The 25,494-nt window shown below is 42.4% G+C and overlaps 1 protein-coding gene and 1 long non-coding RNA gene across 13 annotated transcripts in view; one reads left to right on the forward strand and one right to left on the reverse strand.

The window, feature by feature from the left end:
- LOC119461860 (uncharacterized) overlaps positions 1-25,494 on the forward strand; it is a 465,401-nt gene that overhangs the window by 71,551 nt on the left and 368,356 nt on the right. For 2 of the 8 annotated variants that reach the window (XR_007466942.1, XR_007466938.1), the window contains 3 exons: positions 14,904-15,012; positions 21,586-21,674; positions 21,775-21,964. The exons of 4 other annotated variants lie outside the window; for them this stretch is intronic. The gene's annotated coding sequence lies outside the window, so the exon portion shown is untranslated. Of the gene's footprint in view, positions 1-14,903; positions 15,013-17,549; positions 17,696-20,343; positions 21,425-21,585; positions 21,675-21,774; positions 21,965-25,494 lie in introns of those variants that run through there. 2 more of the 8 variants (XR_007466941.1, XR_005194086.2) reach the window with 2 other exon arrangements.
- LOC125945505 (uncharacterized) overlaps positions 1-25,494 on the reverse strand; it is a 122,924-nt gene that overhangs the window by 70,013 nt on the left and 27,417 nt on the right. The gene's annotated exons all lie outside the window — the stretch shown is intronic.

The raw sequence follows: 25,494 nt of genomic DNA on the forward strand, positions 1-25,494 counted from the left end.
ACTGTTTTTTATGTGTGTGCTGTACGATGAACTATACAAATATTCATTTTCTTAGCAAGAACACTGCTGTGTAAATATGCTAATTTTTAATTTATATCTTACTGCGTTGCTGGAATAGCCTTTCAGACTGATGTATTTAGAACGCCTTCAACCCATTCAAGCTGTTGTTAAATGATTTTAGACATCGAGAAATTTGTATCCGCATTGGAACCCTGGTGTGCTGTCGGACGAGTGTGTTGAACATACATAAATAAATGTTAGCTTTTTTTTTCACGTGCTTTCGTTATTAAATGACGCATAGAAAGCACGCCGAGTAACTACAATGTTCAGATAGTTCAATTTAAAAAAAATAAGAAAATAAGAAACACGTTGAGAAATAGTGGGAGAAATTGTAATACACATAAACGTTGGGCTGAGCAATGATTGACATCTTTTGAACACGCGCAGCCTGGATATCTACTACGTTGCACTTATCTAAGCAGACCACCGTGTATGTTTATTGGAGTATTGAGCGACTGAAGGAAGCGTAGGTGCCATGTGACAAGATTTATCTCGGACTTCCGATTGATTGATTTGAACATTTATAAAATACAAGGAAAGTGGAAGGGAGTTAAACATAGTCGAAACACAACGCATTAGTTCCCCGCCTGCCTGCCCCCCAAAAAGAACCCACTTGTCGTGGGTGCCCCCCGCCCCAGTAAAAAAGTCCTGGCGCCGCCCCTGTTTTTATGCTGAGAAATGTAGTGTTCATGGAGACCTTATAGTATGGCGTTGTCAAGAGCAGCCTTTCGATGAACAAGCACAGAGCTGCACCCAGCGATGAAGGCCGACGTTATCTTCGGCTGGCTTGCCAGCCCTTTCTCTTGTTGCGTGTACTCACGTTCGTGCTTTCTTTTTAGGTGCTGAATCAAATTAGATGAAACTCCGACTACGGCATGTATAGTTTCGGAGCAAAGCTTGCAGCGTACAGCTTGTTTGTTTTCTTCACGGGTAACTTCAAAAGATTGTTTCCAATGTGCCATGTTGGCGGACTTGCTGCGTGCGTTTTTATTTGCAATAGAAGGCTGGAAAGGAGTGTGGGGGTGGTACGCAGAAAGCCGAGAGGGATGCTTCGAAGCATTGTCTAGCATTCACAGTATGAGCGAACTACTAAATGAACCGTTGGGCTTCTCTAGCCGCCAACAGGCGCCAGCGTGGCGGCGGTGCCACCCGGAGTGGCTGCAGTGGATACTTTTATTTTTTACACGGTGTATTCAACCCGCTTTGCAACGTCTTTCGGGCCAACAATGTCTAGGATAAAAAAAAAAAAAAAATACCGCGCAACAGCCGCTTCATGAAACCTTTACAAAACACCGAAAAACCACCACGCCACAGTCACAGAACAAAATGGATTAAACATGCTCGTGTTACAAAATGCACTGCCTCGCGCCATGCGTAGCTTGAATAAAGGCAATTAATTGCTCTTTGCCATATGTCTATATTTGCCGGAAAATTCTACAAGCAAAGCGTGTAGCCTACATAAATGTTTGCAGAGACGCAATAATTTAACAAATCTACAGACGATCTGTACAGTGACCTGCAATTTATTTTTAGTGTGAGATACTGCGCTTACCACTGTTTTGCTTTCGATTAAATTTCGCCATGAGAGGGCATTTATCCTTCAAGCAAAGATTACACCTTAGCTCGTCTAGTTCAATTAAAATACACCGCGTACGGACGTGGTTATGCCAGAAGAAAGTACGTTGACATGCAATTTCGCCGCTCTGTGGACTTACCGGACAAAGAATGCCAAGTGTTTGAAAGTCAGTAACCAAAATGCGTACTTTCGTTGCAAGCTTTCATTTATTTTGTTTATTGGTTTATTTCCCCGAATGTCTCTTGTTGAGCCATAACATGAGGGAGTGGGTGGTTAATGGCAAACAAATATAATAAAAATCAGGATGGAATGTTTTCGATCAGCCGCTTGAATGCTTGTGGGTCGATGATAGTGGCAACCTCGGTGAGCAGGCCATTCCAGTCTCGTGCTGCGTGCAGGAATAAGTACTGCTGAAAAGTCGCGCTATATGGACATGACTGTGTTATAGTCACTGGTGCGGGCAATGCAGTGGGCTCTTTTTATGTATTGGTTATCAAAAGGCAATGAATGGAATAATTGATGAAGAAGGTAAAGACGTGCTTTTCTACGGCGTGAGGCTAGAGCGAGTAAGTTTATTTGGGTTTTTGGTGCTGAAATGCTCGAATTGTGAAAAATAATTAGACAAGATAAATCGTGGCACGCGGTTTTGAACTCCAACCTTATTAACGAAACCTTTCAACTAGCCTCGCATTGCCGATTTGACACAGCTTCTATTTTTTCCTTTTTCTTTTGTCGGTTCTATATATATATATATATATATATATATATATATATATATATATATATATATATATCTTATCTGCGAGGTTGTTTTCTGTCTTATTTAGAGGCATAAGATGATGGTCTGAGATGAGCAGAGGAACCGTTCCCTCGTAGTATAGGCGGATGAATGCGTTTTGCATTCGCATAGTCGGTGGTAATTCATTAATCGTTTGTCGCTGTTTATTCGTGCATGATATTTGAAAGCCAGTACCGCTATTTTAATGTGTACTCCCGCATTTCGAGTACAGTAAAACCTCGTTAATTCGACCCCCGTTAATACGGAAAATCGGAAACGAAGGTCATATTAGGTGGAGCGTCGGGCCGCCACTGGCAGATCCAAGAACCATCCCCCTCCTCCCCCCCCCCCCCCAAAAAAAAAAAACAACTAGTAGTTAGTCTGTAGTATTTTATTCTTATACGAACCTTCGAATATTCGCCAGCCTCTACAAAGGACGTCTCTGTCGGACGCAGCCAACGGAAGAGGACTACATAGTGAGGTTATAGTGACTGACACTACCAGCTATCGGGCATTAACTAGAAAGTAAATAAGCGCATTTTACATCTGAAAGCGCAAAACAAAAACATGGCCACAAATTGAACAAGAAAAAATTACAGGTAGCGTTTACAAGCCGCAACTAGCTTTTTCTTGATGCAGCTTTCTAAGAAAACGTTAGAAATCAGTTCTGCGGAATTGCGCAAGCTGGAGGAAGGCTCATGAACAGAAAAATTGACATCCAACCTCATGTACAAGAAGCTACAAAAGAAACAAACACGCGTTTTCCAGAAACAGAGCTTTTGAGTTGAAGGAAAAATTCGTCCTGGTTCAACAACGAAGCATTGTTTCTCAGAGACCCGCGTGGGTTTCCTTTGTAGCTCACTTCCTATTTTTTTTTTTTTTTCTCGAGCTAGTTTCCTTTTATAAGGCCAGAGAACTAACTGCATTATTTCGCATTGTTTTTACGTGGGCTTCAAGTAGACGGTTATCTATGTTCCCAGCCGCTTTGTTCCGTGCCTTAACTCAGCTGTCCCGCATAATTAAAACTGCCTCGCATTGTTGTGCGAAAGTTCTGGCGGAATTCAAACACATGAAAGGCACGACACACCACAACTTTACCACCATTTTCGTTAATTAGTAAGGTTTGTTCATTAGACAACACATGTCTTTGTTGTTCCGGCCGCATCAGAGGGAGTACATCGCGGAAGAACCGAGTTTTCCCTCTTGTGCGCATTTGCTTCTTTCAAAACACCCGCGTTTACGTCACGTCACATGACTTTGTTGCCGTTTGCCTTGCACAACGTCTGTTTGAATTTAATTTGAGTGTTTAGATAAATAAAAATGATGCACACGTTTATGCAACAAGTATACTAGCAGAGTTAGTCAAATATTTAATTAAAAGAACTTTCAAATATGAACACTATTACATAAAACCCTGGCCACACTGTACATCAAAGTGCGTCAAAACACTGGAAACATTGTGCGTATTGCGGTTGTAATAGTAATCAGAGCTCTAGCTATTATAGTCAAATTGATAAATATATTTAAGTATTATCTCTGTGGTGTTTGCACTGAAGTAATGAGTAAATAAATCCAAATAATAGCTACAAAAATCTGGCCACCTACAAAACTGCAAAATCATGGCAACCTTGGGCAGGTTACTGTATTTTTGGCGTGTGCATTACAAGTTGCTGTAACAATGACTATTTATTTCAACTTTATTTCAAGTGCAAGTAACTTTAATGGCATCAACTGACAAAGTAGAGACCGGAAAATTTCGGTTGGTTATGGCCGCTAGGCGTGCGTTGTTTGTCTTGGAGGCCGTGCATCGGTGCGGTTAGTTTGGAGGAGGCGTTGGTTTTGAAGAGGGTTTCGCTTTGCAGCTGGACAGGTTTCGTGCAGGCCCGCTTTTCCATTGTTTGGTGCCCATTTAGAAATAGAAATCGGAGTGAGGATAGCATTTATGAGTTAATTGATGAACGTTTGTGCACACATTTCAGAAGCTCTGAAGCCGTAGAAACGTTTTGCGTCTCAATGTGGGCGTCTGCTGTTCTCCCTGTGCAGTGTGTTTGTGTGCCGCATCATTTTATGTCCTGAGGACCGTTTTAAGATTATTTTAAAGCACTTGCAAACTATCGCGTGGCTGCACGTTCGGCGATCGACGTTGCTTCTTGAATGCAGTGAGTGCTGCACGAATGAGTTCGTGAATTTGCCGAGTGATTCGAAATTAAACAACGGGTAAACTGGTCTCGTGAGTTTTTTATGCAAAAGGCTCCTTTCAGCTGGGCTGAAAATTTCTGATTTGCTATGTAAGGACTGCTTTCTGGTGTGTTGTGACGGTTCATCGTGCACAAATTTCTTCATGTGCCAAGTAGTCCTCGAGAAAACTGATTGTAATGCTTTCGCGTGCTGCGTATATATAGGGGTTCATCAATGTCGAAATTATATTAGGAAATCATTCCTACATACACTCACCAACAGCGTTAGCGTCGCCGATGTGGCAGCGCAGTGTTTTCGGTAGTTGGAGAAAACTTCGAAGAGCAATCGCTGAGCATGTTTCAACTATTGATATGCAATGTTTGGCATGGCTAATTACGAGAGCTACACTGCGATCATAATGTGATCGCAGATGACTTGTTCCCGGCATGATGCGAAGGTTTGTGTGTCTTGTGTGTTAATCCTCCGAGGAAATGATGTGCGCGGAGTTTGTTTGACATGCGATATCGTTGAATTTGATCTTGTCTACTAAATTTGTTAGACGTACAGTATCGTGCGTGAGGTGTCGATTGTTACCTACATGTCATGCAGTCAGTGTCTGTTATCTTACGCGTTTTTGCAACTGTTCCATCGTTTTTAGATGCGTTGTTTTTGCGACACTACGTCGAGGAAGTCGTAATCTTTACAGTGTGCGCGATGGTGGCAATATATCTGGCGCACTTGCGACAAGTCACCACGGGCAGCCGAATGAACTATGCTCGAGGGCCTTAGCCGATTATTCATGCACATCTAGTGCACATGAAGTCCCCCCTACACTTTGGACATAGCGCCTCCAGCGCAGGCTGAGTTTAAATGTTCTACCAGCTGCGACCAAAAATTGTGCTTCGGATGCGCGGTTATCGATAAACAAATGTGGCTGCATCAGTGCGCACTTCTGCTGAGCCAAGTCTTCGTTTGCTGTGCCCCTTGAAGTCCCTTCGTCGTATCTGTGCGTGTATCTGCAGATGCGTGCTATTGGCACCCTAATCTGCATATGTGAGTTTTTTTCTGAGTGCACCTTTGCCTGGAGCGGCACATCGAACTGCTCAGTGTTCTGCAAGATGGTATCGTACTTGGTAACTAAACTGATATCACACGTTGGTGCTGGGTTTGTAGGCTTGCCGCAGTAGAGCTGTACGCACTTAGTTTACTGCCAGGGCTCATGTGAATTTACACTCGCTTCATTGCGCTTGAACAACCTGCGTGTAGATGGAACGCGGGCACATGTTTATGTGACGGTTATAACTTATAACTTTACACTGTCGTGTTTTAATAATGTCGTGCGCTCGTAGTGGGACATGAATCGCGAAATACCGCACACTCTTATGTTTTCTCCCTTTGTTGTCGGTCGTCGCTGCATTTTCAGTATGTTCCTTTGCTGGCATTCTATGGGGGCTTTAGCATGTAAAGTGAGTTAATGCGACTGAGAGCTCATCCATGCTCTTTCGCGTCATCCATCCAGGTTCGCTTTAGTGGATACATTGCTTTGGGTGTCACTGAAAGTTACCTCTGTAAGCGTATTTCGAGAGAAGACTCTAATCCCGTCTTTGAGTTATCAAACTGCACGCTACCCTCTCTGTCTCGCTCACGATGTGATTGAGCAGAGTGGGATTTCGAGTACACCCAGTGCACAGACAACTCCGCTCTTGAAGTCGTTTTAAAGTTATTTGTAGCGTTGCTAGCAAAATCATGTGTCCCGAAATTAATTCTCAAAATTGTATGAACCTTCGTAGAGCGTGCGGGCGCCTCTTCAGCCGACGGGGAAGCCTCGGCTGTCGTCGAAGAACTTTCTCAAAATTACTCGGCTTTCATGTAAACTTCTGCACACTTGATAGGCGGAGTGAGAGAACAAAGAAAGGCGGGGAGGTTATCCAGATTGCGACGTCCGGTTGGCTGCCCTACACTGGAAAAAGAGAATGAAAAATTGAAGGAATGAAAAGGGAAATACAAAAGGAGAGAGTACGTGTACAGTAGTAGAGAAGGTGTCTACAATCTTCTCAATCCGTGATATTCAGAAAGTCATTCAAGCTTTCTGGGTAATAATGGGTAAGGCCATGCAGCCAGTATCTTTGCCTCTGGAAAGGTTCGATCGTGAAGGGGTCGAAAATTAAATTTCTTCTGAAATTGGGCAAGAATGATGCAGAAACTTCTCAAATGTATCAAAACGCCTATGGAAAGGGTGCTCTGAAAAAATAAGTGTTCAAAGTGGATACTCGTTTCTGGAAGGCTGCGGAAACCTCAATGGCGATGGAAGGTCGGCACTCCGCTCCGCATAAGTGCGCAAATGAAAAAAAGGGAGTGGATATTGGTGCCGGCAGCCGGCATTTTACCGTCCCCGAATAATATGCCGGCACTGTCGTCCAATTGGCTGTCGTGGCTGCGGGACCTCAGCCAAAAATTTATTTATTCCTTATAGTAAGTTCCCATAATTAAACGTAATTGTTTTTTCATACCAGCAAACCATTCACGGATATTTTGCCGGCATTCCTAAATAAATGCATCACTGTTTTGATGATCCAAATATAATCTCACTATCAGGGAGGGGGCAGTCTACCTGACTGGAGCAGTATTTTTTATTATTTTGGGTGTTGCTACGCTGCGCTCCGCAACACCCCAACGACCGCCGCTTCGCGTCAGCGCCCGGCACCGCGGCTTCCGCCGCGGCGCCGGGGCTCAACCGACCGCGCCACCACACAGAGAGGGAAAAAAAGCAAAGCGTGATAACAAGAAAAAAATGAAATTTCTAGCCTAGGCGGGATTCGAACTAGCGTACGCCTGATCTCAAGGAGAGCGTCGTAGCCACTAGGCCATACAGCCACGCTTCAGGACCTGCATTCATGCGAGCCAGCCAATAGTGCCATTTTAGCTCATAACATTTTAAATAATTGCTGGTATGAAAAAAACAATTACGTTTAATTATGGGAACTTACTGTAAGGAATAAATTAATTTTTGGCAGTGGTCCCGCAGTCACGACAGCCAATTGGACGACAGTGCCGGCACAATATCCACTCCCTAAAAAATATTGATGACATGTTCTCTTGCGCTCACATCAGAGGCACTTGGTTTGACAAAGTAATCTATTCACCGGATTCCGACTGATTTTTATTATTTTTTTTTTTGAAATTGAAAAAGATTTGCTCCAATATGGTGCCGCAACCACTGACTCCTGAGCAAAAGTTGTGACGAAAGAACGTTGTAATGATTGGGAAAACTCAAGAGACGGCAGTGAATTCTTCTCAAAGGGTCGTCAACGGTGACAAAACTTGGATTTACGAATACGACATGCAGTTGAAGTCGCGGAAAGAATGGAAAGAATATGAACTAGTGCCAAGAAGAATAAAAAAGCGCGGAAGAACAAAGCAAAAATCAGTCATGTTAATTCATCGTTTTTTTTTTTTTTTTTTTTGACTGTCATGGCATTATGGATCAAGAAGGACCTCAAGGTCATACTGTGAATGCAGCTTTGTACGTGGAGGTCCTGAAACGTCTGATAGATCGTGTGCGCCGTGTGGCACCAAATTTGTCGGAACAGGAGCGCCAGTTTTCTACAACAATTAATCCCCTGCACCTTCTCCAGTTCGTGAGTTTGTAGCACGAAATTCCATCACTGTGCTAATCGCCGAATTGTCGCACCCCCTGCGACAATTCTTTTTTCTTCTCAAATGCAAACTGATGCTCCGGGGACAGCATTTCAGGAATGTGACGACAATTCAAAAGGAAACGACAAGCGACGGAAGAAGAGGTAGGACCAATGTATCGTGTGTCATGGGCATGGGGAACATTTTGAATGTCACTGGATTTGTGTATCTGAAACTATCCTAGATTTTTTTTTAAACGCGTTACTCGAATTTTCGGAAGACCTCACACACCTAGACGGCGGTCAGCAGAGGGGAAGGTGGTGTGGGAGATAACGAAAGGGAGAGGTGATTGCGAAGAGGATAGTTTATTACAAAAATGAGGTGAGTTTCCGTCCGTGAACATATCGCGCGTAAGAACATTTCTGAAATTAGTTCGCGTGTATTAGCGCTTGACAGATTGTTTGGCACTGCACCCCATGCATCATAACTGTTTGTAGAGCTGTGGTGGTCCGAGTCTGACTTGCCTAGAAAGTAAGAAAATTTTAGAGCTGGTTCATGCACATACGAGCGCCTCGGCAGTGTGGGCCGGTAGCTCGTGCTCGCGGTTGTAGCTGAAGAGTAACTGGCTATACACCGCTGGTCCACGTGCTCAGGGGTCTCTAAAGCAGCGCACTTTATAGAAGTATTCTTGTCGTCGAGACCGTGGTGCTACATGCACGCTTGCGTTTACACGCAACCGACGCGCATCAAGTCCCACTCATGCTTCAAGAAACAGTTATGTAGTTCAACTCACAAGTTAGTTTTCGCCTGCGTAATGTACAGCCGCTTTCAATGTGAGCTGCAGCACGGTGGCCGTGTCGAAGCGGCTCCTAGACTGCGCTGTGGTGCCAACATACGAAGAAAATGGTTTATGGAATGCGCGAAATTCTGCAAATATGCTTCACCACGGACCTCGTTTAGCGCGCACATGGTGGCGGACGTCGCCCTGTAAGCGTAAATGAAGCTGAAGGCCACAAGCTGGTGTCGCCAACCTTCCACCGGCCATCTTCTTTTATTCAGGTGATAGCCTTAAGTGGCTCATGGGTCAAAAAATTGACCGTCCGGCGTTATGGCCCCGCAATTCACTGGCACCAAAATTCATGGTGCCGCGCACGACCATTGGTGGGAGTCGAACCTAAACCTTTAATTGGTCTTAACACGAATTAAGGCACAGTTAATTAAAATAGAGGTAATTTAAGGCGCTCCAACCCGCAACCTTTGGTGGTTGACGAGCCCTCGACTTTTCGTGTGAAGGTGGGGTGATGAATTGTTAAGAAATTTGCAGGTGCAAGTTGTAATCAGCTAGCGTAAGACAGGGGTAATTGGAGATCGCAGGGAGAGGCCTACGTCCTGCAGTGGACATAAATATAGGCTGATGATGATGACCTTTATACTTAGATACAGCCAAACAAGGATATATATATATATATATATATATATATATAACCCACATATTACGAATTATTGTGTATGTGGAACAGTTGTAAAATCCCCTTGATAATTTCTCTAGCAAATTTTAATTTTATATATCAAATTACCTTATATATCGAACTTTTTTGTGATCTCATCAGATTCGATATATCCGGGAATAAGAGAGAGAGAGAGTAAAATGAGCAGTGCTCTCATGACCATGCATGTACATCTCTCCAGCGCACAATAAAGAGAACTGATCATTTATTCTTTTGCCGTTTGCTTTATTCCACAACATAATACAATGTCTCATTCACGCGAGTGCGTTCCAGGTTTGATGGTGTCTCGCATCTTGTCGTGTTCGGCGATTATCTGCAGGGCGTGCCGTTGATCTCCGATGCGATCTCGAAGGCTGTTTTTCTTTTCTCCACGAAGTGCCGTTTTGCACACTTCACGAACTCCTCCACCGCCTCTGCCACCTTATAAATAGACAAGAGAAGAAACAAAGTAAGAAAAGGTCAATCTAAACTGTAGTTGATGTCTACGTAATGCGAAGCATTCGTGATTTGTAAAGAACGGTTGCATGATTAATGTAACTGCTGTGTAGAGAACGGTTACGTATAGGTTGTAGCAGTGTTTATATTTATAATAACTAAGACAGAGTATGTTGAACATATTCTAATGACAAAATTATTGGGAATAAGTATTGGGACTATTGGGAATAATAATTAAGCTTGGGAAGCTAACTAAAACGCACATACTCAGTGGCCGCACCGACATATATATCATCATCATTATCAGCCTATATTTATGTTAGAGTGTACTAGACAATGGTCGAGTGGGACGAACGGCGCTCTCCCGCTGAGGCGCCGCGTGTGGAAAAATTGTGCGAGGGCGCTGCGAGCGAACTGGATCGGGGCGGAGACGCGCTCCGCGGCATCTTCAACATACTGTCGCTGCGGGCGCCGAGGCCGATTGCGCATAGTACGCTCTTAAAATAGCGCTTTATTTCAACTGCAAATTTATGTTTACACCATTTTGCCAAACATATATATTTGAGGCATAGATTATACAACTCGACGTTTTGAATTTTGCTGTCGCTGTCAAGCGCGTCGTCTGCTAGCGAGCGCGCGTTCGCTACGCGGACGCTGGCGGGCGCCCAGTTTTTCTCGCAGAACGTCTGTGCAGTAGTTTTTTTTTTTTTAGTCACTTTTGTGCGCCCACGACTCTTGACGGCCGGTACCAAATGTGGTTTTAGCCAGGCGAACAGCTGTTTTTACCACCGTCTTCTAAACGTAACTGGTATCTCTGCAACATGAAGCTACGTAAGAACATTTTATTATCGATATCGTGTCATTTTACGCACGATTCTTGTTGGTGGACATTGATTAGGGACAATTATCGAAGAAAACAATATTAGAGTGAAAGAAACCAGGTTTGTTAACTGCGTGGCGCGAAGAATGGCGAATGTATTTCTAGGCAATAAAATCAAAGGGTACATAGACATATACAGGGTGTCCCAGCTATCACGCAGCACGATTTAAAAAAAGAGGAATGGCTTTACGCGAAGCCAACCTAGTGCGTATTGTATTCAGTACAGTGGAGTAGCCGCCAGTAATTTTTTTCGTTACTGAGATTAGAGTTTTAGAATAGGGGCCCCAAAAGTTTGGGGCCCCAAGGAGCTTTGCGGGTGTTAGCGTTGGGCCATGCAAGAGTGAAGAGTTTTAGAATAGGGCTTTGAGTTTGCGAATAGCGTCTTGCGCTTGCAGCGCCACTACGGTGTCAAAGAAAAACTGTTACAAATATTAAGATAAACTATACTATTTTATGATAAGAAGAGTTATTTTGATTTTCGCGCTTTTGCCTTTAATAACATTTTAGAGGTTATTCTAATGACAGCAAGCGATTTGTTGCGATAAATTTGGAGTAACCAACTTTACGTGCCTTCAAGAGCCAAGCTAATCCATGTTAGGCCTACGAGCCATGAAATTGACAATCGAATTCGGAATCAGCGGTGTCTAATGGATCAATCTTCATTACACACGTTAGTTGAGAGAAAGTGATAAACGCAGTCACTTCTCCTAGCTTACGAATTTCATGCGCTACCACGAATCGAGCCTAGTTTGGTGCTCGGTGAGAGCCATGGCTTCGATGGGCGCCGCCATGTTTGTTGACGCAAAGCTTTTGGGGCCGCTATTGAGGTTCCCGCTAAATCGGTGAAATAGCGTGCCCGACGCAAAACCCAAACGCAGTTCGCGTCTCGCGCATGCGCAGTGGTGTCGACGCTATTTCTTTGGGGCCCCAAAACGTTTGGGGCCCCTATTCTAAAACTCTCTAATTAATTGCATTTATTTATCTAACTTGAGAAGTACTGTCCTAATTATCAAAGTGTCAATGAGAAAGTTGTAGAGCAACATGAAAAACTCCCGATACAGCTTTCTGTTGCTCAATACGTGCTACATAAATGTGTTTTTCCGAGTGAGAAAGCCCGCGAATACACGAAAAGTGCCTCGAGCGGCCAATCGTGCGGCACTTTTCGTGTATTCGCGGGCTTCTTTCATGCTCGGAAAAACACTTTTATGTAGCACGTATTGAGCAGCAGAAAGCTGTATCGGGGGAATTTGTTACTGTCGTCTAGTCAGAAGACACGATAGGCTGAAGTCGATTTTCTAGCTTGGCGATTGGTCACATTTATGGTATAAAATTGGCGCTCCAGCCCATTGCATTCAAGATGTAGATGCATTTTTTCCATGCATAACACAATACTGCAATGGTTTTATACGGTATATGGAAACGTGTTTACGCGATATTTAGTGAGTTCTAATGTTTCAATTTTGAGAAATCCAGCTATAGATTGTGTTTATTGCTGCCTCAGTTAAGGTACTTAAATTGTTACGAGACCAATTGTGTTGGAAGTGCGTAATATGGTTCACGGTTTGGTTGCAATAAAATAAAGCAATACATCTTGCGCTAGATTCATGAATATATTTAAAATACAAGAAAAGCTCTCGTAACTTGAGTCACCAGACACACCAACATAAATAGCGTAGCGCCAGCAAGGTCACAACGTTGGTCCACCACATCATAACATTATTCACAGCACATGCCTCCGCTTCAGGTGCTTCCTCTTCTCCCTGTTGCTTTTGCGCACCATGTTCTTGCCCTTGACAAGAAAGTAAAGGCGTGTAATTGAACAGAACTTCACAACAACATTTGTGGGCTCTTTTTTGGTCCACTCTCAGTGTATCATATTCGGAGGATTCATTCGCAGAAAGGATGCAGAGTCGGCGATACTGTTCCTTCGTAACTCATTTAAACTGAAGCATAGCGTGAAAGCGTCTTCGAGTGATGCTATTAGTTTTTTTAGTGCTTAAGAAGGGAGCAACAGCCCTGACCTACTCATTCTGTTGAATTCAGTAATGTCCCTGAGCAATTGGAGCACTTGGTTCTTTGCAGGAACTTCCTTGCTACATAGCCTGCTATATAGAATATAAGCCTAGAGTCACTTTTCTTTTCCCTGTAGCAGCGCAGCGGTGCTCGATGTCGCAGGTGCTGTGCACCTCATGTGCGGCTTGCAAATTTCCAATGTCGAGGAGCTCATCAACGTACGCTTTTCGGTGTACCGCTTGCTCATTAACGTAGCCGATACTGATCAAGCTACTGAGCAGCCCGGGGCGAACATTTCCACTGTCAGACAGCGGAACATTTCTGCTGTCTTTCTCACAAATTTAGAGCACGACTTGCAGTTCGGAGCGAAGCAGTAAGTCTCCTTGGTGGTCTTCTTTGGTGGAGTAATGCCGCCGCTACTCTCGTCAGTCATTTTTCCGACCTGGAACATTCCACATCGCTTAGGAACTTGCAAACAGTACGAGTCGGAGCTCTTCACCTTTGAAACTGTCATGAACAGACGACATACAACTATTCCAATACGGGCTTTATTATTATTTTCTTTTTTTTTTTTTGCTCGCCGCCTGCCACCTGTAGCAGACGACACATGCTGCAGAACCGTTGTACTGACCGCAGCGCCAATTTTGCGTCATGACGCGGAGAAGCGGTGAACTACGCTCCAGACGCGCCGGTCGGCAGACGTACCCGTCTAGCCACCGTAGATAGGGTGTGCTTCCTTTCTTGCTATGTTCGTAGATTTTATATTTGAATTAATGCAACAACATGCGTATCACACTCGTGCAATTTAGTGCACACATGGTATCTTTGCCGCATGAGTGTGATATGATTATTGTCAGCCTATTTTTATGTCTAGTGCAGGACGAAGACCTTGCACAGTGATCTCCAATTACCTTTGTCTTGCGCTAGATGATTCCAACTTTCACCTGTAAATTTCCTAATATCATCACCCCATCTCATTTTCGGCCGTTGTCGACTGCATTTTCCTTCCCTTGGTACCCATCCTGTAACTCTAATGGTCCACCGGTTAACTCCCCTACACATTACACGGCCTACCCAGCTCTATTTTTTTCTCTTAATGCCAACTAGAATATCGGCTATCTCAGTTTGCTCTCTAATCCACATTGCTGGCTTCCTGTCTCTTAGCGTTATGCCTAACATTTTTCATCAGAAGTGAAAAATGTTCAGCTTGTTATTACGCTCTTTCAAATACAGTTGCATCACATCAGCATGTCAGGCCACTTCTTGTGACTTTTGTGAATTTCTGCTCATTAAGGCTCCACTTGGCTTGTCGTATGTATCACTAAGCTATGCTTAAACACGAAGTTTTAAACATCACACAAATCAGCCAAGGATGAAGAATTGGAGATACACATTGTGTTTCCTGTTCATCATACATGCCTGGCTTGTGCTACTGTCAAGACTGCATGGATTATGAGCTCACCTGAGCTGTCAAATCATAACTGTTCAGTGCATGCATGCAGAATGTGCTTATTTTTATTATTCTGCTTTATAAGCCACAATGATATGGAATTCTTGGCTGACATGCTGTACAATGTGTTTTTGAAAAGTAGTGTATAGAATCTGCATGTTCATATTTACAATCCGACATTGTAAGCAGCTCCAGCATTATTTATTACCATTACACTTTCTGAATTTGCCCATTGTACCATAAGGCTGCTAGAATAAACTGCTGCCCAAAACACAGTAATTCAATGCTGTACTGCAAGACATTGTTATATTTCAGACTGCTTTTTATTGTTGTTTATTCTACATTTTACAACTGCTACATTGTATATCATGTTCCTTCATGCTACGCAGGTTTCTTCTGCCGTGCACATATCAAGGTATGGGGGAGCTGCCAGTGTTGCTCGTGGATTTCGATCCGTAAACAGGAAAATGACTTTTCCTCCCTATACAAGGTGTAAAGGTGTGTATTTTAATCATGCTATAATGAGGCTGGTCATTTTACCCTATACTTAATTGCCTCTGAAAAGGCTGTGTCAGCAACACGGGCTCCATCTTTGTAGCAGTAGTGTATGGCAGACAGACATGTAGCATTTGACTAATCAACTGAAATAGATATATTAGCTGCAGGAAATTTTGATGGCTTTTTATTATCAAACTCTCTTGGTTGTTTTGATGGACATGCAGGCCAACAGTGATTGGTTGTTTTGGTTAGGTCTAGGTGCACGTTAAAGAATCCCAGGCGGCATAATTAATCTAGAGCCCCTCACTATGACATCCCTCATAAAACACTGTGTAGTTTTGGGATGGTAAACTCCACAATTCGATTTGGTCTTTTTAGTTTTCCTTTAGTCAGCTAGCAAATGAGTTGTCATCAGTTTCAGGCCATATTGTGATTAAGTATTATGTGCCGTGATCCAGTTTCACTGTTCCCCTACTCCATTGACACCAGAACATAGAGTGTGCCTAGTTGAGTAATTACCAAGTGAATCGAATTACATATTTGAGAATTGATGTCATAGCATGTGCCCATCACAATTTCATTTCACTTCATTTATTTCACAATGTTTTGAGAATTGACTTACTAATTGAATTGTCTGCAATCGCCTGAGAATTAATCTGCACTTAACATCTGCATGGCCAAGTAAGCCATCCACTAAGGTGAAATTTATGTAGTGGCTATAGCTTTCTTTTTTTTTTTTTTTGTATGTAATAAAGATGGGTCCATGTACTGGCCGTGTATGTAAATAAAGTGTACATGTAAATAAGTGAGATATCACTATAAAGAAAATTTGACATTTAACATTGTATTATTATAGGTTGTGACCATATCAAAGATGTGGGGCTGCTGTTTGATGGATTGATTGATTTCACACCTTTATTGCTTAATGTATTTATTGAATCATGAAAAGCACGGGGAGTCAATCACTGTCTACATTCTTTGTTAGCATTGGTACTTCTCGGCAACTTCTCGGGGAGATTATTAATGTCTTCTGTATTGCCAGAAATCCTTCATTGGATCGTTTTTGACAGACTGCCAGTTGTGACAGCTTGATCAGCTGAAAATTTGAAAGTACACCGGATGGGGGGGATGAAGGCTTTCCCAGTTCATGTTTTCCATTGCTGATTTTGCCACATTTGCACCCCATGGGTATGCACTGTTGTGTTTTGGAATGACATGATGTCGATTTGAGTGTTTGTTCATTGTTTCCTGAGCACAGGGGTGTTGCTGACAGTATAGTGCAGAGCAGATGTCTTGGTTCCACTGCAACCTTTTTTCATTAGATAATGCCTTCTATGACCCAACAGGAATATGGAAGAATGTTCTAATAAGAATGCAGGCATGTATTAGTTATCATGCGGGATTCTGGTGTGTACTTACTTGAATTTGTTTTTTCTTGTTATTTTCTGTGCTGTTATTCTTACAAACTTTGGAAAGATTTGTCTAGATTCTATTGTTCGGTATTTGTGAGCCATCTGCATACTTCTGGTTTACTTTCCTTCCGATGCTGTTGACGACACTTCTATTTTTTATTTTTATATATATATGGTTGTCACTCATGTCAACATTTAGGCAGTCATGTTTGCAACTGTGCTGAATGATGATCGCAATGGGACTATTGTTAGTGTTTAAATGTTATGAATGCTTTATTTTGGGTTCTGTGTTTAGGTTTGGATACTTAGATCGCCACTGCATTATCATTTTCCACCTGCAAGCGGGAGTCTATGAGGCCAAAACAGTAACACAGTAGCACACCCAGGATCCCTGCCAGGGGGGGGGTTGAATTTTTGTAGGAGGGGGGGGGGGGGGACAAGCACATTGCATAATATGCAAATACCTTGCTTTAGCCAGAGGAATCCAGCAGCAAATGAAATGCCTAATAATTAAAATAATGACACCAAGGATGATGACGATGTTTATTTCTGCAGCGTTTTACTCAGTCTTGAAAGAGCTTGATAGGGCCATGAAGCCAGTCTGCAGAGCAGTGCACGTGGTCATCCGTTGAAGCTCTTACCTAAATGGTCGTGGCAGCAGTGAGGGGTAGCAGTGTCTGAGGTCACTTATGACTGATGGAGTGGGAGTACTCAGGAATGTCATTAATAGCTTGGATAGAGCACCAGACTCGGCCTCAGGGAGCGGGTGGGGGGGGGAGGTTAGAACCCCCCCCCCTCCCGGCAATGCGCCACTTCAGTAACACGTCACTATTTATTGTTTCACTTCATCTTAAAAATTCTCGGGAGCTTGTTGGTACTAAATAAATAGTCATATTTAAAGTCATTTCTTCTGGTTGCTGAAAGTTATATATGCAGTACATGAACTTCATACAGCATTGTTCATTATGTGCATAGATTTTGTAAATACATGCAAGCTACATTTGAAAGGAAAGTTACATAATTTCTTGTACTACACTTGTTAGTTTTAAATGGTGTGTGTTGCAGTATAAAAAGTGCAGAGATTATGAACAATGACATTATTTATGTATTTTTATTTATTTACAGTATACTACGGTCACAAAGGACCATGCAGGTGGGGGAAAATGATTTACAGTATCACAGTTTTGTGGCACGAATGAAGCCGCGTGGCAAAGAAGCACACAAAGTGGATAATAAGAAAAAAAAGAAAGAAAAGAAAGCAAAGCAAACGTGTAAGTGCAACCAGAACCATTAAAAGAACCTGGTGCAACCTGCCCAGATAATAAAATACAGCTCACAATCGAGTGCAACACATAACAGTAGGAAGGTGCACAAAAAATAAACAAAAAGGAACACTCCCCTGAAATACGTCGAGTGTAATTCAATGTTCGCAATTCATGAAATAACACTACATCAATAAAACATCCAGATTCCCAAAAAAAGACAAAATACTAAAATACTAATAAATCAATCAGCGCACTTTCAAAAGCACTTGCAGATTCTGATGAAACAATTTTTTCCGGCAGTGAATTCCACTCAGTAATAGTTCACGGAAAAATTGAGTACTTGAAAAGGTTAGTGCACGTTTGATATGGAAGCAGATTTTGTGCATGCCGATTTCTGGACGTGCACGACAGAAATGGCTGAATATATGCGCGTGCATTCACATTCAGTTTGTTGTGATAAAACAAAAATAAAAATTTAAGTCTCGCTATTTTTCTGCGCCGCTCTAAAGTTGGAATCTTGTTTTGCAGCATTATGGATGACGGTGAATCTGTTCTCTTATATTTGTTAAATATAAAGCTTACTGCCTGCCTCAGTACCATCTCGAGCCTATGCTTATCTTTTTGATAGTGGGGATCCCAAACTCAGCTTGCGTATCCAACTTTAGGCAGAACAAAAGTTTTGTAGGCAAGAAGCTTTGCATCGGATGGTGCGTTTTTCTAGCTTGTGTCTAAGTAAGCCGAGTTTCCGAGTAGCTGCTGAACAAATGTTTTCAATATGGGAGGACCATGTAGGTTTCTTAGTAATTGTCAATCACAAATATTTGTATTCTATGGCTTCTGTTATGCTGTCGTTAATAATTGGATACGTGAATAAAAATGGTTGTTTTTTATTGGTTATGCGCAGCAGCACAGTTTTCTTGTAGTTTAGGGACATTGACCATGCTGCGCACCGTTCGTGAATTTTCGCTAGACTACAGTTTAATGAAATGTGGTTGTTCTAGCTAGCACGTCACCTGTTTGAAAATCAGTCATCAGCAAACAACCTAATTTGAACATCAGGACACACAACAGTGGTGATATCGTTCACATACATGAGAAAAACAATGGGTCCCAAGATGCTCCTCTGAGGCACGCCAGACGTAACTGGCAAACACTTGGACGAGTACCCATCGACATCCACAAACTGAGTTCGGTTGGACAAGTACTGTTTGATCCAATTTATAATAAAAGATGGTAGGCCAAATGTGTGAAGCTTGTTTAGAAGTTTTCTATGGGATACACGATCAAAAGCTTTGCTGAAATCCAAAAAGACTAAATCAATCTGTCCGGCTGAATCGAGGGTAGAAGCGATCTCTAGTAGTACATAGTAAGCTGCGTGATTGTTGAAAGGTTTTTGCGAAATCCATGCTGGTGATTAGATAGCAGTTTATTACGTTCAAGGAATTCAGTTATGAAATGTACGAGGATGTGTTCAAGTATTTTGCAGCAGGATGAAGTCGGGGATATTGGGCGGTAGTTTTCTTTTTGTGAGCGGTCTCCTTTTTTGTGAACTGCCACTACCCGGGCAACATGCCAATCATCTGGAATGATAGCCAGTTTTAAACAGGAACGAAAAATTGCAGTGAGAATATATGACACAGGCTCCGCATACCAGCGCAAAAAAGCATAAAAAAACTAATGGTGCTTTCCTATTGTGCTGCTTTCACTGCAGAATGTTTGTTTCTCAAAGCAGGCCATGCGGGCATGGCAAACATGGCCAAATTACCTGGGTCTGTACTCAAGTGCCTTAGAAAGGAAGGAACACTAAACATTGCTTGATTGGCAAAGATCAGCTTAGTTAGTATAGTAGGTTCGTAGCTTTGCCTAGTATGAATTTAACACAACAGATGACAACCACTAGTGCTACTTGCTGCAACTAATGTTTATTCAAGAAACATGTGACATATATATCTACATTCATCCTGGATCCGCCAGTGGTTCCAAGACTCCATGTAGTCCAAGGTGCTGCACAAGAATGAAACTAAAAGATGTAAACATTTGATATTTAGACAGAACACTTTTAAACCTTAACTCAGGAATGAAACAATAAATCAAGCATTTTATTTCTTCGTTCAAGTTGTAAATTTATTCCTTTCAGTGCTTCCATTCATGCCTTCATGGCATACAGAATCTCAATTTTGCTATCTCATTAGAGACGCTGAAATCACTTGCCGCAAGATGGCTGCTTTATAGCTATAAAATTATGGTAGCTAAGTAAGAAACGGGTGCTACAGAGCAACTTGCCAACATAAATTAATTGCACCAATAGTTTAAGCAAGGCTCATATCTTATCACAAATAGCAGTACACGTTTTCAAGATATATGACGGCTATGGTGACATACATGCATCTCCGTAGTACAATATTGTGTCGTCTTTCACCAAGGCAAGAAACGCACTAGAGGATGACTGGTGATACAGTGTCCTAAAATGGTAGTTGAAGATAGTGCTTTAGCAGAGTATATAGTTGGGCAAGTTGGTGCATAGCTTTCACGAAAGATTTGTTGCGCACAGTAAGTGACAGGAAGCACGAGGGGGACAGGAGAGGATGCCAAATTCCAGCTAGTTCATTTTCAGAACACCACCTTAGTATACCTATTTTTCAGAGATGCACACACGCACAGAGCGCACATTTTGCAGCACTATCTAAAAATAAGCATTCACTCTTGTATAGAGCGATACAGAAGGCCCACTAATGCAACCATCTCCCTTCTTAATATGAAAGGCTTTAAGAACTTCCCGTGCTAATGTGTGGTACGCAGCCACATGAAGCACAATGGAACGGCAGGTGTGAACGCACATAATTCTTAACCAATAATGTGCGTTCCCTTAGGCGGTCATTAACACTGCGGCCGGTTTGAAATTCCGTTGAGCTACGGCATCATTTTTGCCAAACTGGCTGCTTTCTTCTTTTTTCTTTTTTTAGCTGGTTATTATTTCTCCTCTGCTTGGGGCCGCCGTGTGCCCCGATTACAGCCTCACGTCCCCTATTTCGAAAGTGCTTAGTTCGTTGTTTTCAGTAGTTGCGATGCCTAGCAAATCTGCTCTGCGAAGCATCAGGTTACACCGGTGTCACACGACTACAGTGTACTCTACACACGACTACTTTTGATCGCGATCAAGGCCAATCCGGATTGAAATTCGCCACTGCGATTGGCTCCCTTGCACAGCGTGCGCAAAGGATCCAATCACGACTGAGAAATACGATCCGGATCAAGTTGATCGCAATCAAAAGTGCGCCACGTGACACCCGTTTCTGCTTATGAAAATGCAATCAATATTTTTTCTTTATACTGCAGCAGTAGCAAGCAAATATTGTATGGTTAGCACTGTTAGCAGACAGCGAAAGTTGTCTGCTGATACTCTACAGCTCATGCATGCGTTCTGTACATGCGTGCATGAAACTTCGTAACCGCGGACATTCGCGATGTCCCGAGTAGTATTTTCAAGTTTCGTGCGGCGGGCTTACAAGTTGGTCTCTTTGCTATGAGAGCGTTTACTGCTATAAGAAATTGCGGAACATTTCCTTTTAAAGGAAGTGAGTACATTGTAAGGTGAATTTGGTCTTTTCTGCCCATTCCATGTTTTTAGGCATTTGTCAAACGAAGCACTTAAAACAAGTGGTGAAAAAAGTTTGTTCACTATTCTTCAAAAAAAATTTCCGGAGGCGGAAGACATACAAGTGAAGGGTATTTCAGGTGATGAGTGCGCACCGCACAGTACAACAAGCAGACATATTATCGTGAATATGCAAAGCAAATGTCTTCAATTTCATCAAGGGCATAACACGAATGTATCATTTGGTCGTACTGTACTTGCGCTTTCATGTTTGTTTGTTTTTCTTATTTTTTTCTTGCAGGTGGTTGAGGTGCAATGTACGAAGTGTACGTCCAGTTGACTGTATTTAAGAATCTATCTAGGGTACAGCAACATAGGTTGGTTAACGAGGTGAGTAACCGTACCACTACCATATTTGAGTTCCTTTCCTGCACAAGCTGCATCGAACACTCATGCTTTTACTTCTCATGTGCTGCAATGTCTTACGCAGGCCTTGAAAGCGGAGATACAAGACGTGCATGGGATCAGAATCACTACAGCTCTTCCCGGCAAAGAATAGAGGTGTACATTTTTTAAGTAGGTTATGTGTAATTTTTGTTTGAAGAAATGCGGTAAAGATATTTGTGTACAGCAACACCTGCCATGTAATTTTAGAAAAATAAATGGCTTCTTCGTCTGTACTTGTGCAGCAAAAGTTATGTATACTTCTTTCGGTCATAGAGCTGTTGCCAGTGTACCTCAGAAAAATACACCTAGTGAAGGGTATGCATCATGCCTCTTGTTAATATATAGGGTAGCACAGAACAGTTTTGCAAGGAACTTTGCTTCTTCAATGCAGGCATAACGTATTTGGACTGCTCATGGAATATGTTCTCCAAAACTCTGCCACAACAGGGGCCGTGCACCAGTTCCAGTAATTTCTGGTAAAATGGGATGAATTCAAGCCATGACAACGTAGATACAAGGCACATAGGCTTACGTTTCAGTACATTCAGTACAGGTACTGGTTATATTTCATTCACAGAAAGCTGCACATGAAATCATCTTATGTTGAGTGTGTGTTTTCATCCCATTACAATTGCACTTGATGCTTGCATTCTCAAAGTGGACCTGTGCAATCTGAATGCTGAATATCTGAAGATACGCTGAAGTACACACCACAAACAGTTGTACCAGTATACGCTGCATGTGTCATTGTCTTCTTGCTGTGTAATACTAAGATTTATAAATTTGCCCAGCTAAGCATTCCTACTGTACCAAATATTGCACTACTGAAATGCTTGATTGTTATAATAAAGAATGATGACAAACAAAAGTGAATGGTGCTTGGGGTTGGACTAAATACAAACAGAACTTATTGAAGGAATGTTTCATTATTAATAAAGCAATTGGGGGGAAAACGCTTTTACTCGTCATACTCCTACCACTTTTTTTTTTCCTGCCGGAGGAAGTAAGATACTTCAAGGGCCAGTCATACCCCTTTAGCTGTTTCCTTACCGCTAGAAATGTGCTCATTTTGGGCTATTTCTTGTTTAACATTATATTTCAAGACATAGAAGTCGCAATGTATGGCATACACATTAAATTTTAGCCTGATCACTCGTGTTTTGAATGGATGTAAAACGGTATTATTGCTTGGACAGTTTTTGAGAATTCTTATGTGAAACTTGAAAGAAGCACCTCAAGGAACATGACTGAAAATAATTAGCTCATTTTAGTATAAGTACTGAGAGTTAACAGAAATATTAAATATACAAAATATGTGCCTGGGCAAACTTTTGTAAGTCAGATCATGGAAAGAAATTATGCAGATTTGTTGGCACCAGTAATACCCATAGTCATGCCCAAACTATACAGGAAAGCAGTAACATTGCAAATGTGCAAACAGGAAGTTCCTATTGTGCAGTAGGCATTTGCGTGTACTGATTGCAGCAGGCACCTGGTTCGTTTTTTACTGCATTCTTTAGGCTCGCGAAGAAATGGCTGTTGGACCAGGGAGCACGCAGAAGCCTTATACTTAATTATTGCTTTCAGTCAGCCTTTCTGTGCAAGCAAGCTGGTCTACTGCGCATTCAAGTGGCGCTGCAGCCTCCACGTGCTATATGTTCTGTTCCTGTACAGTAATGTGGAGTGTTGCACAATATTGTACAGTAATGAATAAGGGCATTTCCATAGACTGCTAGTCTAGCTTGTGTCGAAGGTCGGTCTGAAACCAACTGCGTGCTCTTGTGCGAGTGAACAGTTCACATGACGGGAAGGGTCTCTTGTAATAATTCGTCCATATGCTGTTGAAATGCTGATGGTCAAATGCAACCCACAGTGGGAAAAATAACATTGCACTTGAGATTAGTTGAATGCAATTATCAAAATAGCAGGCACTCTTGAGTCTCTACTACTGTTTGCGACTCCGTTAAAACAGCCCAGATGTCGGATCGAAAAATTAGACATCCTGACAGAAGCTCCTGTGTCTGCACTGCTGCTGTCATTTAAAAATTAGGTTGCCGAGCCTACCAAAGTGCAAATCTTGCATCGTTTTATTGTGCTAGAGCACTGGAGGCTTGTTTTGACGATACCGCCTATCGAAGTTTTATTTTTCCAAGACTCCCCAATCTGCCAAATATTGGCAAGTCTGACCAATAGTTCAGTCGTCATTTCAGACAGTGCATGTGGTGATGCTAGTAGAATTCGAACGGAAATGTTTTGCATGTAGAAAAAGCTCAATCAAATTGATAAATTTCTACAGGCCCATTAAGGGGAAAGATTCAAATCTGCTCCTTGGGTGACATGTACATTGCACAAATTGCAGTACATATAAATCTATGTCTGGGCACGAGTGCAAAATGCTTACAAGTGTTCCATCACTATTAATATATGTCATAAAAAGTACTGCGCACTAGCTTGTACCTATACTTCAAGCGACTTTTCCATTGAGTAATTCTGACAAATGACAAGCATAATGGGTAACAAGGCGGCTCTGCCTGAATGAGGTTTCTCACCAGGTAGAACAAGGCTCTCGCCAGTCCCTACTAGTGTTCACTTACATTGCATGCCGCCACTTTTTTTTTTTTTTTTTGGCCATGCAGAAATAATCCTGTCACCCGGTGATGTACCAACTAGTTATTGAGGGGGGGGCAATTAAGCCTTCTGACCTTTCCCCCCCACCCTCTATATATATATGTATATGAACCAGAAGAAAGGAAACCGACAGGCCTGATTTTTATTAGTCATATCAGAAGAAGCCAACAAACAATGACACCAATGAAAGCATAGGGGAAATTATCTGCAGCTCTTAGCTGAATAAATAAATGGAAATGAAAGTGGGATCCCACCTGCAACCACTTTTTATCGAAGTGGAGAAATGCGTTTGAAGTTGAAATAGGCTGTTTCAGAAATAATTTGCCGCAAAAAGTACTTCAATGCGTTCAGCAGAAGCAGAGTTCATCATCATCATCATCAGTAGCAGCCTATATTTATGTCCACTGCAGGACGAAGGCCTCTCCCTGCGATCTACCCCTGTCTTGCGCTAGCTGATTCCAACTTGTGCGTGCAAATTTCCTAACTTCATCACCCCATCACAAGCGGAGTTATTGGCAATCAAATACAGTGTTCTCAGTGCTTCCACTCCTTTAATAATTTGCACTGCGAAGGCCACGGCGGAGCGGGGTGCGCCCACAACGCTCCGCCTACTCAACGTCACCGTGGCACGCAGTTCAAGTTTGATTTTGGATGTTAATGTAGATGCCACTACCAATTTGCGCCTACGACGCGCCAAACATTAAAGCCTGAAACGTAAGCCAAATGTTGACCTTCCAGAACTGATCAGCAGTCGAGATAAGAGACGTTAGGAGTATTGGTGGAAAAAAATTTGCATAGCTTGCACTGGAGGTGCAATGCTAAAGAGACAGCGGAGCTGATGGGCACCTAGCTAGTCCTGGCTTTTGGGCTAGGCGAAGCACTACCAAGTCATCCCCAGCATTTTCCGGAATTTATTGATTGATTATCAATTAGCTATTGATTTGCTATCGATTGGCCATCGCAAGGTATTTGCCACGTATTTGGGCTAGGCTAAGCACTACCAAGTCATCCCCAGCATTTCCCCAAATTTATTGATTATTGATCGATTAGCTATTGATTGGCTATCGATGAATGAGTAAGCTTAAGTAGTCCCTACCATGCTTGGAGCCAGGTTCAGCTTCGCTAGTTCACAGGA

This window comes from Dermacentor silvarum, chromosome 1, assembly GCF_013339745.2.
Source record: "Dermacentor silvarum isolate Dsil-2018 chromosome 1, BIME_Dsil_1.4, whole genome shotgun sequence".
In the NCBI taxonomy this organism is placed as follows: domain Eukaryota; kingdom Metazoa; phylum Arthropoda; class Arachnida; order Ixodida; family Ixodidae; genus Dermacentor; species Dermacentor silvarum.